Source organism: Coturnix japonica, chromosome Z, assembly GCF_001577835.2.
Source record: "Coturnix japonica isolate 7356 chromosome Z, Coturnix japonica 2.1, whole genome shotgun sequence".
Taxonomy (NCBI): Eukaryota; Metazoa; Chordata; class Aves; order Galliformes; family Phasianidae; genus Coturnix; species Coturnix japonica.
In genome coordinates, this window is record NC_029547.1 from 50,160,447 (window position 1) to 50,179,338 (window position 18,892).

The 18,892-nt window shown below is 40.6% G+C and overlaps 1 protein-coding gene across 2 annotated transcripts in view; it reads left to right on the top strand.

Moving 5' to 3' along the window:
• The first annotated feature begins 744 nt into the window (after window positions 1-744).
• MEGF10 (multiple EGF like domains 10) overlaps window positions 745-18,892 on the top strand; it is a 90,365-nt gene continuing 72,217 nt past the window's right edge. Inside the window, exon 1 of one of the 2 annotated variants that reach the window (XM_015849712.2) lies at window positions 745-1,123. The gene's annotated coding sequence lies outside the window, so the exon portion shown is untranslated. Of the gene's footprint in view, window positions 1,124-1,344; window positions 1,438-18,892 lie in introns of those variants that run through there. The other variant, XM_015849711.2, reaches the window with a different exon arrangement.

Below are 18,892 nucleotides of genomic sequence, written 5' to 3' on the forward strand. Positions count from 1 at the left end.
TTCCCTTAAAGAAAATGAGACAGTCTACAGAAGAGTGTGCTTCACACTGCAAAAGAGGATGAGGAATATAAAGCTCTTTTCTTACTATGCCGTATGCATTCATTTGGGGTGAACAAACGATGAAAGGAAACCTCTTCAGCTTGTAAGAGGTGTCAAGAAGTAACACAGAAATGGCGTAACATTTCTTTTTTTGGCTGAAGCCAGAGAATGAATATGTGAAGTTATATTTTTTCCTGACACCACAACAGCAGAGAACAGCACCATACAGCTAAATTACAGACTTACCATTACTTGAAGAAATTGTGCTGTTTTAAAACACTAATCAACCAGCCCTAAGGCACATGCACAGGTAAGAAACAAGTGGATATATTCTTCCACGAAGGGCAATGAAGTTAAAAAAATCAAAGCAACAAGACTGACAACCTCCTTCTGTTCATGAGATCAGCTTCTTTGGCAGAAAGAAGGACTTTCTTTGGACTGAGTGATCTTTTATGTCTTTTCCAACCTTGGTGACACTATGACTATGATAGGCGCAGAGAGGAGCCCCTCGGCAGCCCGCAGGGGTCGCTGCTCCCTGGGAAATAAGCGCAGCCCGGCCCTCAGCAGCCGCGCCCGCTGCGCCCAAACCGGCCGCTCCTTGAGCAGCATTCTGTTTATCCGGGAGGGCTTCCTTGTGCATCAGCTAATTGGGCAGGTTATCAGCTCTCCTCGCTATTTAAGATTCCATTTTATTATTATTATTTTTAATGTTGAAAGCGTATCAGCGTTTGTTTGTCGTACAGAAGCCGCGCAAGGAGAAGGCGGCGGGGGGCGAGGGGGAGAGAACAGCGTTTGTCAGTCTTTCCGAAACTCTCTTCTGCAAGCGGCGATTGCGCTGCTACAGGCAGAATTTTCCTCCCATCGCTCCAAGCTGAAACTTCAGTTACGAAGCGGGAGTTACCCGAAACATCCATCTCTACTGTTATAATGCGTAACTTCAGAGAAGTGAGGATGTCGTAGTGCCGAGCAGTGCTAGCGAGGGGCACGGGCGTCTGCCTGTCGCTTCTGGGACCCGTGAGCGAGCTCCGGGGGAACCGGGACAACTAAATCCCTCCATCACTCGCTTGGAGAGCATCCATCCTCTGTAAGCTCTCACCCTCTGAGTTTTACTTCGTTTGAGAGCGGCCAGGCAGGGGCTACTGGGGGGGGGGAGCAGCACGGGGACCCTGCCGGTCTCCATCCTTCCAGTCGGTGCTGTTGGGACGGTGCCCCCCTCGCGGGCGGAGGGGCCGGGGGCGGATCAGGGCGTGATGGAGGGAGGGAGAGGGAGAGAGACGGAGGGAGGGGCTGCGCCCCGCCGCACACACCGCCCCTCGCCCTGCACAGCGGCATTGGGGACCCGGCGGCGGAGCGGCGGTACCCAGCGCCCACTCGGACGGGGAGGGCGCCCGCGGACAGGTAGGAAGCGGCGACCCGGCCCTCCCGCAGGTGCGGTGCGGGGCGGTGCGGGTGTTAGACTGTCCGAGGCACGTACTTGCGCCGGGAGCAGGCAGCATCCCGTGCGTTGTGGGGTGAGCCGGGACGTGGAAGGACTCTGGGGCTTGGAGATGGGTTCTGTCTCTCTCCCGAGCGGACGCTTCAGGGTGCGGTGCGAATTAGTAAGAGGAACACAACGCTTCTCAGAATTCAGGCACACGCTCATGTGAGCGAAAGGGTGTTTGATTTGTAAGGGTCATTGTAGTCTTCGTGGGAAGTTTCTGACTGTCCTGTACAGGGACTGGAACTGTGGCATCCACTGAGAGACAGAGGTGTTTGTCTATGTATGTAAATAAGCATGACCTGCACGTAGAAATGTGCACATCTGCTTAGCAGCTTGACTTCTTTCCAGCATATGTCTTTCAGCACGAGCTGCCCAGAAAAAATGTTGTGTGATGTCCTGTACATATTTTCCTTTGGCTGCATTCATAGCAGTGTAAATATTTCCATTTTTTTATCCTGTTTTGTTTGTTTGTCTCAGCCAAGAAACAGACTCAATCTAGAAATACAGGCACAAGTCAATTAAGGAGAAAAACAACAAAAAAAAACCCACCCCAAAACAGCTGCTTTTCATAGAATGAGCCAGGAGTGCAGCCTTATTTGTAATCTTAGGAATTACTTAAATGTTGCAGCCAATCGCTGAGTAGTTTCCTGTAGTCAAAGCAGACATTTAATCTCAGTATCATTTAGAGCTCTGAAGTTTTTATTGGGTACCAACTTCTGATTACACAGTATTTAAAGCCTCTGTTTTGGATATGCTTTCTCAGGTTTGTAGCTAAGCTTTGGCAGCAGCAGTTTAGAAAGCAGATTAACATAATGACTCTATTTAGGAAAAGTGTTTTTATCCAGAAACTTAGAAGGAAAAAGAAAAGTCTGGAGAGTTAGTTTATTTCCCAGTAGATAAGTTGCAGGCTGATGCTGGAGAGCTTTCTCAGACTGAGCAGAATGTCTGATAGGAGACTGAAACTGAAAGCTGGCTTCAGGATCCAGTTTCCTTGTCAACACCCCTAAATGGCACTTGTGCTCAATAGCACAGTAATGGAGGAAAGCATACATGATTATCTCTGTGTCCTTGATATGCAGCAGGGTGCAACTGGCCAAACCAAAGTCAGAACTTAGGAGAATGGCAGACTGGATGAGTGAAAAAAAACGGTGTTGGTTGAGACTCTGTGGTCCTGCAGATGAAATGCAATGATAAATGAGAACTAATATCATGTCAGAAATACCATCTGAGCAGGTGTGCTCAGGAGTTTTTAATAATCTGGACAAACAATGCAATTTAGGCCTGTGTTCCTATTTGTTTATTCATTTAACTCATGTGCCTGTACAGCTTTGGAACACAGAACCTCAACTTGTACAATCTATTTAATTTTTTTCTAGCAAAGGCAATTGCAATCACCATATGTCCTTGTCACACAAACAAATCTAAATGCAGATCGCACCCACAGGAGGTAGATCAGTTGCATCATGTTAATATTGATTGTTAATAATGCTGTGCAGACTGCACAACTTTGCATTTGACTTCTTCGGATGATGTATTTGTTAGTCTGTAGTGTTATGAGTTTAAAGAGGTCTCTGGTAGGAGATGAGCACAGGGCTGGGAGTGAGTTTCCTGTGTCTTGCTCACTAGTTCACATCACAATCTTGCAGAAGAAAAAATAAATAAAATAAATCCCAGCTGCTTGCTGCTCAGTGACCTGTGTGCAATGAGTTGGTTGTGTCTGTTTAATTTTCCTGGAAGTCACCTACCAGAGTTGCACTGTTCTCCAGAGGCAAAGCTGTGCTTACCAGTTTTGACTCTCCAAAGCAGCACCAGTATACTGAAACCATGCTGCCTTAGCACTAGGGATGTGGTTTCACCCCTTTGTGCCCCCTAAGTTTTGCCCTTAGCTGCAGTATGTGTGGCTAACATGTGTGCCTGAACAGCAGCTGGGAGTGTGGTTTGTGTCTTCAGGTGCCCATGGGTCTCAGTGTTGAGTGAGCAGCCTCCTGTCTTGCAGACTAGTAGAGAAGTTTGGCTGATGAGCAGTCCACCAGCAGCCTTCATAACCATGTTTTCCACAAAAGGATGTATTGTGCTATGTGGGAGCATGCACCCAGGGAAGCAAAGGCACTTCAACAGGAGCAGTTAACTCAGCTATGCAAAGAGCACAGGAACTACCCATTAACGTACTTAAGTTTGATTAACATCTAATGGAGTTTGGAGTGTGTTTACTGCAGCTGGTGAAGGTCCCTTGAATTTATATTCAGATTACTTGGCAGCAGTTGCACCATGTCTCCACATACCTATTTGTTGTCTAAGCACTTCTACTTCTCATTAGTGAAAGTAAGTGGCATTTGAGGAGGGAAAAAAGTGGACAGATTATCTTCCTACAATTTTAGTCAAAATTAGGGTAGGTTGATTCTTACATGGAAAGTGCTGTGACACAGATGTAATCCAATGCATTGTTATTATTTAAAACAGAATCTAGTACTGAACAATAAAAATCCAGTGTGAGTCTTTCTTTAGGTTTGGGGTGGTGAGGAGTAGTGATGTTACAATCAAGGTTCTCACACCCTTGTTCCCATTAAGCAGTGCCTTACTTGATGAATGACACCTGTGCCACTGCAATCAAGTAAATAGAAGCTGTGTTACTGCATTATTTTTCTCATCTATTACAAGAATCTCTATCTTCCTATTCCAAATGTTTTCTTATGAAAAAGGCATGCATGATCTGAAGCCATCTGTCAGAAAAGTGGGAGGGGTATTCTGGGCAGAGATTGCCTTTACTAGAATAGCTTTATTGATTGTGTCAGCATTCTTGTTAATTAACCCATTTAAGCTGTCTGATCTTTAATTGATGTTTTGCTTCTGTAAGGATTTGTGGTTCATTCCTCTGGATGTACACATTAGGTTTATATTAAAATATAGACAGCCGGCTCTTTATGTCTTATCTGTGTTTTGTATCTGGTTGTCAGAGAAATTAGCCCATAGTCAGGAATGAAGTATTAATTCTGGGCCCTTTTAATATACGAAACAATGGAAGAATGTAGATTGGGAACTAAAAAGTGTAATTTTAAATTTGACATTGACATGTATGACCTCAGAGAACATGTTGAGTCTTTTTTTTTTTTTTTCCTGCTCTTGCAAAAGATCACTGCTTCTATGGCAGTCAGATTATTTTTGGATATACAGAATTGCAAGCTAACACTTGCAAAGTTACTTGAATATGAAGACCCAATATGAAATTATATCTAAAGCTGAAACACTAGGACTGCTAACAGCTGTGGGTTACATGGGTCTAATAACAGGGACTGTACAACAACACAAAAACAATAGCAAAAGCGATATTGCCTTATACAGTCTGAGATCTAAGACAAAAGACAACAAAAACGAAGGAAGGACAATGAAATCGTGAGAACAGCTATCAAGCCACAGTCAGATTATTATTCAAAAAGTAATGAAAATGTGTAAAGTGATTAAAGCTAGTTTTTTTCAAGTAGCAGTTCCTTCTAAGTGGAGATCTTCAAACAGCAGAACACTCAAAACTATTTATCTGAAGCAACAGAGCATTAACATGAAGGCTGGTACCATGGTTGTGCCAAAGAAGGGGTCAGCATTTTATGTAGCACAAGAATTGATGGGCATGGGAAGGCATGAGTTTTAAGAACAAGAAGCAATTGAGAAAGCATTTCTGTGAGTCATACAACATCTTCTTATGTGGAAATATTCATTGTAGAAAGTTACTGAAGTTGTATGGTAAAGTATTAGTCAGATTTCTGATCCACTAAAAAGAGGCTGCAGTGGTCAAGTGGATGTCAGAATATATGCTATTTTTTGTGTGGATGGAGAGCTGTAATTTGGACACTTGCAGGATTCACCCAGGAAATTTAAGTTCTGAGCATCAGAATACTTAGTGAATTACTTATGTCAAAGATGATTCACAAGTTATGATAAGTAAAATAGCTGGAGACTGTATAGTGGCTCAGGAGTCATGACTTTACAGAGAGAGGCAGAAGATGTCAGCCTGATCTGGAGAAGACCAGCGGAGCTTTGTAGTGCAGGTGAAGCTGTTCAGGCCTGCGTTTGATAGCAGGATCCGTACCTGACCTACTGGTATCTAACAAAGGCATTGCTGTTCTGGGAGGTTATGCTTGAAGCAGTGAGGGAGAATGCTGAGAACTGGGAGGCCTGCTCAAGGCATCTGAAGAAAGAAACATGAACAAGAGTGATAATATGGCTTTAGGGTGACTGACATATCTATGAGCAATAGTGGGATGGAATATGAAACCCAGAGTTAGCAGCAGTTATGTTGCTTTAAAGGACTCCAAAGGAAAGAAGAATGAACTGGACAGGAAACAGTAAGCAGGCTGGTAGTTTGTTGTTCCATGCATGCTCCCACGTCTTTTGGAAAGAAGCCATTGCTTTTTAAAAGTTTTGCATACACTGCAAGCATTATGCTATGAGTTATTGCTGTGCTCTGCTTATCTCCTTCGGGGGTAGATTCTATAAGCCCTCTTCAAAGCGAGTAGTACTATTTTCTGTAACAGTATGAAACAAGTAAGTGCAGCAAAGAATTCTTCAAAGAAAGGAGGATGTAGTTTGTAGTATTTTCATGATAGCCCTGTGAGAAGATTTTGCATGAATGAAAACTAAAACAGCTGTGTACAGTCTCAGTGAGTCTGGCATGTTCACAGCATCTTTTGAAGTTTCTTTTATGCTGTTATCTTGCTTATGTATTTTTCAGGGAATCTAGGGGTTTTATATAACATGTAGTAACACTGTCACCTAAGTTACTCGGATTTAGTTTGTAGCGTTATTTGATATATATTTTATCTTGTGGGCATTTTTCAAAGGCAAGGGAGAAAAATATTCCAAAGGAGATAGCTGTGACTTGGAGTTTTCCCTGTCTCTGGCAGTTATTTCAAACAAAACAGTCATCTAACAAAAGGGCGTAAGGTAAAGTCATGATGAGATCCTTACCTATACACTGCAGCATCTCTATGCAGTGTGATGCTGTTCACTGGCTGTGCTCTGCTGCAGCACTAGCCCAGGGTGTGAGAGCTATCTGAGAGCTTCTCAGTCCTGGTTCAGTCTGTTTGCTGGGACTTCACACAGGGTGACAGCATGTGCTCGAGTAAGGCATATGCTGCAGTCTTGTTGTGGTGTGCAGTTGAGACATGTTCATAATTCATATCTGAAGATCAGGGCTACAGGGTGCATCTGCCTTGTGTCATAGATGCAGGCAGGAACAATGAGGTTGTTAGCTGGTGGAACAAAGGGAAGGAATTTGCAGCTGTGACTCTGTGCTCATCTCCTGAACTGGGTTTCAGGGGGATCCCACTGCTGTGGTGGCATAATAGGAGCTCACATACTGCAAAGGTGAACTAAATCAAATTTATTCATATGTTTTCACTTTGTTGGCCTCATTCAGACTTTTTGCACCATGACAGTCTGTTTTTTACTGGCTGCTTCAGCCTGGTTTTGATTCATGCATAATGATTTAGGTCATGGCTGTTTTTTTGTTACTTGCCCCTTTCTTTATGCGTGGAAGTTTTAGTTGATTTGGATGAGAGCTTTTGAATCCTTATTTTTAAAGTTTCAGAATTGCTAAACTGATTAACTGCAGGAGTGAAAGAGTCTTCATCACGAGGCTCTGCCAAAAAGAGACCCAAAGTGAACGTTTTGTGTGAAAGCATGCCTTGCAGTTTAAGCCCAGAGTGACAATAATTGTAACACAACACTGTTCATGTGACAGCTAGACAAAGAAGCCATTATGCATGGCTGGCTGGCATCAGATCCTCCCAAAGCCAATAGTCAAACTAAGCTTGGTAGCCTTGAGAATGTGAATATATTGGAAGCAGTTGCATGTTAAAAAAGATGAAAAAGACATGTATGTGTGTGTGTGTGTGTGTGTACGTGTGCATGCCAAGGTCTGGTTAAACTGTACTACAAAATGACATGACTGATTTTTGGTTTTTTTTTTGCTGTCAGGAATCAGAAAAAAAGAAAAAAAAGAAAAGAAAAAAAAAAAAGTGGTGTAGAACTGAGAACAAACATGGTGGGAATTAGAGAAAATCCAGAGCTCAAACAGATCTTTCAGCTGCTTTGCCCTGTGCTACAAGGTTGCTTACTACAGTGCGCTTTTGAGCATGAATAATTGAGTTTGAGCTTCCTCTGAAGTTGTTTGCAAAATTTTGCACAGCTCTAGTCTGTGTCAACACATACATGTTGTGGTTGGTAGAAGTTATGCATAAATAATGCTCATCTGTGTTTGTGGGAAGCATTTGTCTGGTGACTTAAAAATCCTCTAGAAAGTGTTCAAGACCAGCAGCAAGAATCAGAATAGTTGGTAAATGAAGAAATGCGCTTGACAACTTGTGAGCTGCAACAGCCTTGGCCCCAGAGGCAGCATACCTGCTTCAGCCATAGTAAATCTACTTAAAAAATAGGATACAGCAGCCAGTGTGGAAAGCTCTTCAATTAGACTTGTGTTTGTTTAAAAACAACTGTTCTGACTGTGGAGCCCTGAGGTCTGGATTGTCTTCTCCAGCACACAGAAGGTGGAACATGATGCCAGCCAGAGAGGCTGGGGAGATGCCTTGCAGAGGTACTTTTGCCTCATTCCCTTTGTACTGCCATACATCACCATTTTGTTTTGAGTTCTGATTGAGAACTCTACTAATAAACTGGTCTTTGATGCTTGCTCTTAGGCACCTACCTTAAGGGAAACATGATTTATAGAGTGGTCTTTGCATGTTCGTTGGTGTATTGGTACCAGTATAAAACCAAAGCACTATGAATTTGATATCTTTAATTTCCTGAAACTTTCAAATATGTGTTTCTCATTTATGACTAATAAATTTTTTGAATACAGAAATTCAAAATACAGAGAAATTCTGTCCTCTGATGTTTTGTTTTGATTGGACTGACACATCATTCCTACTTTGTTTCCACTTTCCTAGTGAATATTTTACTTCAGAAAAGCTTTTGAAGTGCTAAGAGAAACAGAAAGCTTTTTTTTTTTTTTTTTTTTTTTCCCAACTTGTAATGTAGTTGCACTAAATAATACATCTTTTTTATTTAGTGGTCCGTCATTAGGTTTTTCTGTGGAGTATTTTTTGTCTATTCAATTGGAAGAAGCTATTAGCAAAATTGCTTATGCCTGTATTAAGAGTTTTGTGTCAGCAGAAGTAAGCTGAAGAGGTTTAGGCTGTACTTTGTGTTTGGGGTACAAATGATAAATCAGAAAACGTGATGTATCGATAGCTGTATTCTAATGAATAAGTGCCTGGGGAGCTGATGATTTTGCTTGCACTTACACCAATGAGGATCCATTCAGCATGTGCTCGCCCTGTGCACTCCAGACCAATGACTGTCAGGAGTTCTTGCAGGATCTGTATGGAGTCAGCACTTTTGCTCACACATTATTTTTTCCCTAAGCTACTTGTGATTGAGGATCAAAATTAGAGAGCTTAATGATTTACTCTGCATTTTGTATGCGAATAAAAATCCCAGCTAATTTTGACCTGATGCTTTGATGTTTTCTGGTGGTTGCTGCTTCTTTCTTTAAACTTTTGTGTGTATGAAGGATACTGAAGAGTGTAATTGCTCCTGGTGAAATACTAAGAAATGTTTGTTTGAGGGAGCAGTGTTGGCATAGTTAGTCTCCTGACCAGCTTCTTCCACCAGTATTTAAGTAGTACATTGTAGTAAATCTTTTTTAATAGAAAATATTACAATGGGGATACAGCCTAGCTGTGTTCAAGAGAGTCCAAATTCCTGGTCTAAGATGTCCTTCCCACTGATAAAAGAATAATTCTGGAATAAGTGATCTCTGAGTGAGTCAAGTGAATAAATTATTTTTGAGAGTAAAGCTGTGCTAGACAGGATGCAAATATGTATATTTTTGTTTTCTTTTTTCTTTTTTTTTTCCCCTTTCAAGAAACAAGATCAGTGCTTCACAATTTTTTATAAGCTTTTTAGGAGTATGCCAGCCTGCAAAGGATCTGGGATTTCCTTGTCTCCTGGAAGCACTATGGAAATAATGCTTGTGATGTCTGTCTGTGCTGCCACTAAAGGATGTAGGCCACAGCTATTTTACTGCAGTGCATTTTAATTATCCGTATAATTACTTTTTTTGTGCATAAAAGTCTCCTCAATTATAATGTCACTGCTAATGTCTTAAGAGCGCGCATCACAAGAAACAGGAAATTGTCCTTTAGGGAAAGGACAGCAAAGCATGCAGCCTCTTAGAGACCAAAATCCATTTTCTCACATGGACTTTAGTGTCAGTGAGAGGAAACTGTTTCCAAATACTAACATTTGAATTTGTACAAATGAACTCATGTCCAAAGCATGTTTTTATGTTTAGATCACATCTGCTTGTACCATGTTTAATTTTGAGGCCAGAGAAGATAGACATTTGAGTATGTATTTTAAACATTATGAGTATGGCATAATGCTGAAGTGGTGCTGTATGATTCTTGCCTGTCACATACAGTTTAATATAGGTGTCTCTGTTTCTCACAGCATAAACTGCCATGATTCTGCTCAATGCCATCAGGTTCTACTCATCCTTTTGGTATTTTCTATTGCACTGGAAGACTCTAAATTACTGTACTTGGTGATTCTTATTTCATTATATACATATATATAAATAAGTATATATAGATATAAAATTATACAATACATACAAAATACAATTTTTTCTTTATATCAACTAATATATATAATATGTAAATAAGCCAAACTTTTAGTTCATCAAGCTATTCTCTTAGGCACTTATGTGTGCTTTTCTTCGTCAGAGTTTAAGACAAGATTATCACTGAGAAAAATAAAGAAATGAAAAAGCAGACAGATATGAGGGCAATATCAGTCTCTTCAGAGATGACCAAATAATACATATTGCTATGATTGTACTTATTATGATATACTTGGTTGTGATGATCATTGTTGTTATCAAGCAGGCCAGATAGCAAAATGGTTGTTCCAAGTACCAATTAAGAAATAGTTTCTTCTGCCACAATGAAGCCCTTGGCACCTGTGGCCAGATTGGTGCTGCTGCTGCTCTGTGCCTGGGGTTGCCCTCCTGGCATGGACTGAAAGAAAGAAAAAGCACTGAAGACTACAGTTTCCCAGTGCTGTGTTTACGAGCAGAGCTAGAAGCCAAAATTCAACCCCCTTGGCCAGCTCAGCCTGTACAAAGTTCTGCACAGAGCTGGAAGCGGATGGCTGTACAGGCACTGCACTGATCAGTGACACCCAGCCTGCAGGGCTGTATTGCAAACTGTGGCCCTGCTCAGTCCCCCCTGCCCCTGCACCCTTGCCATGGGCAGCGCTGGGGCTGTAGGTCCAGAACTCCCTTTCACCCGCAGCACTTCCTGCCGTGCCATAGCACTGCCCAGGCCCACGCTGCATAAGGGTGGGTGACCCGAGCAAACCCTGTGGGGAGACAGAAGCCCTGTTGTCTGTTTTCAGAGCAGTTGCTCAGAAGCTGGTGTACAGCTGTGGCCAGGCTTGTTTGGAAGTGAAGAGTAACTTGATCTTTTAATCTTTTTTTTTTTTTTTTTTTTTCCTTTTTCCCCCAGACTGATATTGTAAATAACAACTGTTACTGAAGAGTGTCTGCCAGAGAGTCTGAAGTGCATATTCAAAACTGAGGAGTAGATGTCATGAAAAATTATGCTATCTGCAAACATATGTGTTTTGAATTTTGTTTCCCCTTCTTCTCAAATAAAAGGCCTGAGAGCAGAGGCTGAGGGCCTGATGTTCCCAAATAAACAGCCATTGCTCAAATGAAATCAGTGGAGGCAGGGGTAGCAGACGTGAAGTGTGCAAGCACAAATCCTCCTGCTTTGCTTGGGTAATGTGCTGCTCGGTGTGTGAGCATATGGAGATCCAGTGCTGCCTCTACACCCAGGACAACTAGTCTATTAACAGATTACTAATTTTTCTTTTAGGGAAAAGATGAATTGACAGGTAAGTGGTGGACTCTACTGAGAAGGCATAGAATCGTTAATGCCCCCTGTGCTTCAGGGTCACTTTGGATCCAGAGCACTAGGTATTGTAAATGTTCCTCTACAGGTATGCTATGGAACTTCACCACTTTAAGACAAGATAGCTGTGAATAGAAGTGCATTTTACTTGTTCTGGGTGAGCTACCTAAACTGTGAACTCACAAAAGAATGTACTTTAAATTATTGAGTAAAAAGATTCGTTGAATAGGCATTGTAAAGCAAACCAAAATCATTGCAAGGGTACGTAGTTCTTCACTATAAGTATTCATGTTGTTGTCTGTAGAATTTTCCATTTTCCATCTCTATAACCCACTTCAGAGAGCCAGGAGACCTGGTTACATGTCTGAAAAGATACCATTCTGCAAGTTTAATGCACTTTTAAGATGTGCTCCATTCTTTCTTTCTTGATGATAGTTTACATCAATTTGCATCATGTATGTATAACAACATCCAGGAGTTGAATCTCAAAGGATGCAGTGATTGCATCCTAGGTAGTATGTGAGCCTCAAAAGAAGTGACTTGAATAAACACCCCAATTTGGTGTCCTTGTTGTTATATATAGTAAAAATATTTTCTTTTTCTTTGAAGATTGTCAAGCTTTCTATGTAAACCCCACCCTTTTACAAGATGACTTCTATTTTGATGGTGAATCAACTTCAGCAAATGAAGTTTGGTTTTGTTTGGTTTGCTAAAGTAGTACTGGGATCCAGGGAGGAAATGCCCTTTCTCCTCTGGCAATGGCAGAAGATGTAATTGGTAGCTTTCTGCCTCTTGTTATTCGGTAGGAATTTTTTGGAATGAAGTAGAAGTCCACTGCAGTAACTCTAGAATGCTTAGTGGCATTCAGAAATATCTCTGGAGGCTGCATCTTAAGATGTACTTGAAGCTTCCTCTTCCTTTTCCGTGGGAGTCTCTTACTAGACTTCTAAAAATTGCCTTCTGGTGTACTGCTTATCTCTTGAGAAATACCTAAGTTTTAGTACATGAAGCTTTTTTTCTTAGGCATGTATGTGTGTTTTTCTTCATGGTAGTTTACAAAAAGAATGCCCATGGGAAAAATAAATGAACAAACAGACAGATAGCAAGGCATTATCTGCTTTTACAGACATGTCCCAAATCTATTAAAAAAAAAAATTTGTCATGAGACTCTGTGTGAGAATTACTTTGTGAAAATCTAAGACTCCAGAATCTCTTTTATGATTATAACAATGATGCTGCAGCTAAGGTAAGCACAATGTGGCAAAATATTGAACTGGAAGCATTGAATCCTAAGGGTACACTGACAACATGGTTAAGGACACCCTTCTATTTTCCACTATCCTGTTGATTTGTGTCATGAAATTAAATACAAAATCTAGATAGGAATTTAAACACTTTACACATACACTGTGGCTCTTGATAGTAGCCTTACGAACAAAATACCTTGTAGTATTAGAAAAGGTGTTCTAGCTCTTGAAGAGAGTTATCTTGAAAAAATTAAAGTATGTGAGATATTTAATGGCATATACCTAGGAGTAAGTGTGCTTAAGTAAAGGGAATCCCACCTTTTGTTAAATTAAAGATGTTAAGGGAGATAGCACTTCAGCACTATTTGCAAGAGTCATTTAAGAGACTCCTAAGGTAGGGAACCATTGAGGAACTTGCTAGAACATCTGATAGTCTGGAGCAGCCTTGGGCTTCTGAGAGCACAGCAAAGACCTTCAGATAGTGAGAGAACATCTGCCCTGGCTCATCTCACCAGGCGGGGAGTACTCTGTCCAAAAACTGGTCATTCCTGGAGGGAGTGAATCTGAGTATCTCAGTCTGCTCTCCAGAGAGAAGAAAGATTTATTCATGGATTAGTTCACAAAGCAGCTGATAGATTGGGTTGGACAAAGTGCCTATCTTTTGCCTCAGCTCATGGTAGACAGCTTTACTTTAGCTTTTAACACAAGGACATCCTTCTGCCTTTGAGGAGCGGATGCAATGGATATCAGTAGAGTTTTCATTCTTCCATGTGTTCCTACCTTTCTTCTCGGTCTCTAGAGCAGCACAGAAAAATCAGTAAGGAAAGTCAAATGATCCTTTGCTCCTTTCTGTATGAAGTGGAATAAAAGAAGTAATTTCAAGCAATTTGACAGGTGGGCTGTCCGTCTTCCTTGCTAACAATAGCAACATTTGTTTCTGTGCATTTAGTAAAATGGTGTGAAGTTGAAAAAGAACAGTTAGTCAAGGGAATATGCCTTAACAAGCTCAGAGTCATTTTGCTACTACATCAAGACTGATTTGAATCACATGGACTTTAGATCCAACAGGAGATCAGCTTGTAGTAAAAACAGTGCAATAATGGTCATGCTCCAACTTCATTAGGGTTTTTCTCCAGTTGTAATTACCATGAATCTGAGTCTTCAGTCATCAGAAGCCAGATTTCAGCATTATGCACTATATTTCCATGGGCAGTACTGGTGTGTCTCCTCTCATTGCCTGCACTTAAATGGGCTTTGGTTTTCCCCACCTGAAGTTGCAGGCTGGTTTGCTACTCCTGTACAAAGCACTTGGCTAAGCTGCCTGGGTGTTCCCTACTGCAGCCATCGAAGTGGCCTGGCATGTGACAGTGGCTTTGAGCTGTTGGGCTGGTCAGTATCTCAGAGGAAACAAGTAGAGTTAATTCAGGTTTCATCCCCAGTTTCTACACTGATCAAAATCACTGTCCATGTCATTGCAGTTCTTCCCAGAAACTCCCTGTCTGTGACAGACTGTCCAATCCCTCTGCAAATTCCTCCCTGTTTTTTACTGTTCTATCAATCAGCTGGCTGCTCATCTGTTAGCAAACTTAAAAGCATATATATTACTTAGTATGAAATTTTGGCCTGTCTGGTTCTATGGATTGTTTAAATCTCATTAATTAATGGGAGATGACATATTCCTGCATTCAGGTGACCATCACATTTCTTTCTGAACATTGTCAATGCATTATATTTCCATTAAAAAAACAAAACAAAACAAAACACAACTTTCTCTCTCTCTCTTTTTTTTTTCCTGATGAATGTCTGAACCAAAGCCAGTGTTCCTGTAATTTTAACTGAGCGACAGCAGGAGATGTAACAGAGATGCTGCTAACACCACTTGGGCTATAACTTATAAGTCTACTTACAAAGTTTGCTTGTTTTCTGGCACAATCTCTGGCACATTCGCTCTAGTCAATCACAGTAAAGTGGCTAATAACAGATGTGGCAATTAAGCTGAAGAATTCTGTCTCTCTTTTAATTTTTATTACAGAGAATAACAAAGTACCTCATTAAACCCACCACCACAGAGGTTTTTTGAATTTGGCATAAAAATCTCTGCAAGAATTAGATCTCTGAATAGGATGCCTTGTCACTAAAGGTGGTTTATCAGAGAATGCTATCAGCAAACCGTTTTCGTAATGACAAATATGTGCTTATGCTACTGTTGTCCTTTTGAAACCCATACTGTAAAGAGGTACAGATTTAAAGAATGCAGCATGTGTCCTAAAGGAGAACAATTTGAGGGATTTAGGACCTTGTGGTCAAGTTAATAAAAATGCAGTCTTGATTCTTCTAGCTTCAAATTACACTGCTTCTGGCTGGAATTAGCAGCAGACATTTTTAGGAAGGTTTCAGATAACCTGGAACCAAAGTAAATTAACATATTTTAATAAGAAAAATTATCTTGAAAAAAATATTAATTAAAATCAAAAAGGCCTTCTTTTGATTGTTAGAGCTTCTAAGGCACTTCCCTTCATTAGTTTCTTTTAATGATGAACCAGGCACTCTTTTCAAAGGAGAGTCTGGTTCATCATTAAAATAAATGAATTTAAGAATTTAATGATTTGGGATATCTTCAAAATTGAGGTGAGAGAAAACTGAAATTGATATAAATCACTACTGGAAACTTTTTGATATGAAATGACTCATTATCAAAGTGTTTTTATGCATAAAGTGCACAGCTGTTTACTTTGTCATTCGGGGAAGAACATATTTTGTTACTACCAATCACTATTGTTGGTAGCATTTTAATTGCTTCAAGGTGTTATTTATTCTTTAATAAACAGCACCTTGTTCTCCAGCTTCAACTATATAGCTTGAAGTATAGGGAATCTGTGCGAGTCTGTGTGTATTTATCTGTGTGTACACACAGGCACCAGTGTTCACAAATGTGTGCACACTCAAACTTACAGAAGAGAGATCCCTTCTATGCCCTCAGACCACTGAGGAGCTGTATTTCTCTCCAGGAATATATTTTCTTCTCTCTTGACAATCTGGGAGACTAAGCACTAAAACAATGTAACTGCAAACATGCTTTCTTTTCTTTCTTTTTTTTTTTTTTTTGTCAGATTGCAATGCTTTTTTTGTTTGTTTGTTTTAAGAATGAAGTGTTGAGTTTAAGTGTCTTGAATGCCCAGCTGTTCCATAACTGCTTGCTTATATGTCTGCAGATATTACGTGCCATAGATGGGACACTAATCCAAGTTGTCACCCTGTAGCATCAAGGAACAGTGGAAATCAAATAAGTTAGTAAGAAAAGGACAGAGATTATTTAAAAGAAAGTTCACAGATACAAGCACTGTTTTTGTAACTGCTTTTTTAACTGGAGAACGGGAATGATGTAGAGCAACTGCCTCTATAAATGGGCATAATGTGATCACTTGACAGCATTTCATTAGGGACTTCAGATGTAATAAATTAGCTATAGTGGAGGAAAATAAGTGAGAAGTGAAATGACTGGTTGGGAAAATGGGTCTGGTCGTGCATATGTCTGTTCCATTTATTCTATCCAGTAGCAACTCCAAAAGAGCTCACACTGTTGATCTTAACATGTTCCTCGCTCTGTAAACTGGCCTCAGCAGTTCATCCTGTAGTGTCACTGAAAGCTCTTTAGGGCAGAATTGCCATTGACTTCAAGATAATGTGATTTGCTCCTTTAACTATGGTTTTGTTAAACAGAATTATCTAGGCTCTTTTGGTTTGCATTATAGTCTTCAATTTTCCCCTTTGAGGAAAGAATGGAGGAGTGCTGTGTCCATTCTAACTATTGCAGAGCCAAAATAAAAGGTAGAAGAAATGAATGAATGAATGAAATGTGAGCTAAGACACTTCTGGGTTCCCCATTCTTCTATCAGGATGTTTTAGATTTGCATCGTTGTGAGAAGGGAGATCTTATGCAGTGAATCATAGACTACTACTACTCAGACTGTTAAAATGAGATGGCGACAGTTTTTTCTTTATTTGTTTGTTTTTCTTTGAAAATTAAAGACTGTCTTTGAAAATTAAAGAAATGTTCAGTCTAAATCATGAATCAGGAGCCATCTGAAATAACAATTTTATTTGCTGTAGAATGTTACTTAAAAATGACATTTTAAAGGTAGACATATTGAAGCAGTGTTACCAGCATATCTGTTCACAAATTACAACAATTTCTTGTTAGAAACAAGAAATGAGTATGTTTATACATATGATGTTCATAAAGAAAGAGTCCAGTGAAAGGCTGTCTGAAGTGTGGGGAACTGCAGACTGAAGATTTTTGTCAGTGCTGACAGAGGCTGTGTCTGGGAAGGAGAAGAATCTAATGTATGTGGAAGTGTATGTGGAAAAAGAGAACGTGCATGTAATTGGGGAAGGAAAAAACAGAGGAGGTCTTTGAAGGGAGCTGATACAAGAAAGTGAAAGACTTTTATAGAAGGGCAGACACATTTGAAATGGATCCTAAATGAATAGGAAGCCAAAGGAATTGTCTGGGTCCTGTGGTTGTGCTCTTTTATGCACTATCAAAATACTGGATGCAGTGTCTGGAAGGCTGGTGCTTGAGATAATAGGAAAATAAAGTTCACAAAAGCTACGGTCAAGAGAGGGTAAAACTATGAATGAGAGTTTCCACATAAGTGGAACCATGGAATTGGTTTATTTAGGCAGCCACAGGATTGTCCCAGGCAACTTGTCAGCAACCACAAAGTTTTCACAGTTGCATCCATGAATATAACATCCTTAGGAAAAAAAAAAATAGTATCAGATGTCAGATGATGTTATCTGATTAGGGGACAGTGCTAAACATTCAGTATAGATTTCTTAACAAGTTCTTCTGTTAAAATAGAGCTTTCATACATGACAGTAACATTTAGCCTGAGAAATAATTTTCCCTAAACACTTGCATCTTAGCTCTCTAGCCTTCACCTGTACAATTAAACAACGCTGGGATTAATACACAGACTGATGGTCCAGTAAGGATTACATTATTTGATAAAAAATAGGAAAAGGGAGGGGAAAAGTCTGGATATGGTTTCTAGATCAAGTCCTGGACTGTACTGCCTTTCTTTAAAAGTATGGTATCTGCTTTCATTACTACTATCCATCAGCAGCTATCCTGGGAAGGATGCCCAGTGCTGACAGGTGCCATCTGCGTACAGACCGAAAGCCACTGGTGCATAGCCCTGTGCCTGATGGCCCTTCAGGCTTGTGCCTGGTGTCTGTCCCTAAACCACAACGGTTCCCTGTGCTGGTGGCCTTGTCCCAGCTGGGGGGAAGGCACCAGCTAGATCCTCGCTCTTGCAAATTCCTGTGTCCAGCCGCTGTTTACTTCCAAAATGTGGCTGGTGGCTTTCCCCAGGAGCAGCTGGCCAGCCCTGGGGCCGTCAGCAGCTGTGGAGAGGGACTGGAAGGGAGGACAACCGTGAACCTCTGTGCAGACCACAAACAGCTGCAATAGCTTGCACAGAAACAGTGATGTCTGAATATCCACAGAAAATGTAGCAGAAAGATATGGCAATTGAAGCTAGTCTTTCTAAAGCCAGGCTTCTGCTTGCCCTTCACTTAGATACGAAGTACACCTTCTTGACATCATTTTATATAGTCCACTTAATGCTTCTTGTTTAAAAGAAGTTCTGTCACGATTTATATTCTAGCTACAGTTCATCTTCTGAAGTTGCACTTTTCAGATACTTTGTCTTGATTTCTAGACAGCCTTAATAAAGACAACTGTCTTTATTGGGTATTTTTTCATCTAGTTGAAAAATAGCTGGATAGCACTTTTAGCTGAGAGATTTATTTGTTAACAGTTCATCTGTGCTGCTTCCTGTGTGAATAATCTTCAGACATGCTCCATATGCCAATCAGACAGGTGCAACAGGTAACCTTAATGATCACAGCCTTGCATGTTCAAGGTCTATATTTGTTATCTTTCTGAAAATAATGTAAAATACTTTAACGTCAACAGTGCTCTAGTTTAGTGCACAATGATATACAGTGAAAGGACTCCATGCTTGTGATGTTTGGCAGCCTGCCCCATAGGAATAATAATGAGTCCATCTGCAAAGGATCTGGCATGATGGCATTTGTTCTTTTCTGTGCCTCCTTGCCCCATGCAAACTTGACTTCCACTGAAC